General features: G+C 40.2%; 1 protein-coding gene across 2 annotated transcripts in view; it reads left to right on the forward strand.

Moving 5' to 3' along the window:
• The window catches only part of RYK (receptor-like tyrosine kinase), a 46,383-nt gene that overhangs the window by 500 nt on the left and 44,633 nt on the right, over positions 1–1,250 (forward strand). The window lies entirely within an intron of this gene.

Raw genomic sequence — 1,250 nt, forward strand, 5'->3', positions numbered from 1 at the left:
TATGTACTGAGCATGATGTCACATGGTATGGAATATCCCTTTGGCCAGTTTGGGTCAGCTGTCCTGGCTGTGCCCCCTCCCAGCTTCTTGTGCACCTCCAGCCTTCTCAGTCCGCAGAGCATGGGAAGCTGAAAAGTCCTTGACTAGTGTAAGCATTACCTAGCAACTACTAAACATTGGTGTGTTATCAACATTGGTCTCATCCTAAATCCAAAGCACAGCACTGTACCAGCTACTAGGAAGGAAATTAACTCTATCCCAGCCGAAACCAGAACAGATACATATCCAAACTGTTCCTTTCTTGTTTTAGAACAGTTAAGCACTTCTTTTGAAGTATTTTATACTTCTTGCTTCTGGCAAGCTACATGTACATATAGAAGCTATTGGCTGTGGAATCTCTTCTGGTGGTGCATTGAACGCACAGAAGGGGCAGCCATGAACTGAAGCCTCTAGAAATCAAATGTAGAGCAATTGTGTTTTAGAGATTTCTAGAAACATATGTTTGGAGACGCGAAGAACCTATAAAAGTAGCATCTAGTGTGTTATTACTGAGCACTGATTAAATGGAAAAGGATTTTTATTTCACTTAATCACCATGGCTGGAGCATGCAGCAACAGCTGTCATAAAGATTGCATATGCTCTTACATTTTGAAGGATTTCCAGTTACTTAACAATTTATTTTTGTATATGAAATGATCTGTTTAGTCTCTGCCAGATGTTCTTTTATTTTTTTTTTAAACTTGAGCAATGGTTATTATTCTGTCCTTAAGTAGGAAAGACTGCAGTAGGAACAGTAATATTTAACAACTCCACCAATGCAATTTCTGAAGATTCCTTCTGCCAGTGTTCTTCCCTTTGAGGTGTAACTTCTTACAAGATGTGAATTTTGGCCTGCAACGGTGTTGGGTACAGTGCAAGCCAGCCCTTCTGCTTGATATTGCATTCCACCTTCACAGGCAGTTCAGTCACTTGCTATTTGAATAGGACCTTTGAAGGAGTTTCCCTGTTATTACAACTTCAGCTATGAGCTACCTGCATCACTGTCCCTGCCCAAGTTTCCTTGGGCCTGTCTGAATTTTGAATAGGAATTCTTGAGCTTCCATTACTGTGACTGCACCACTCAGCATCTTCTGTGCTAACTTTATAGGATGGGTGTAGTGCAGTTTATAGGAACTCAGAAACTGTGATGTTTCTACCCTTGGCATCTTGACTGAAAAATAAATTGATAATATAAATGCTTCCTATTATG

This window comes from Aptenodytes forsteri, unplaced genomic scaffold (genome assembly GCF_000699145.1).
Source record: "Aptenodytes forsteri isolate BGI_AS27 unplaced genomic scaffold, ASM69914v1 Scaffold679, whole genome shotgun sequence".
Classification (NCBI taxonomy): Eukaryota; Metazoa; Chordata; class Aves; order Sphenisciformes; family Spheniscidae; genus Aptenodytes; species Aptenodytes forsteri.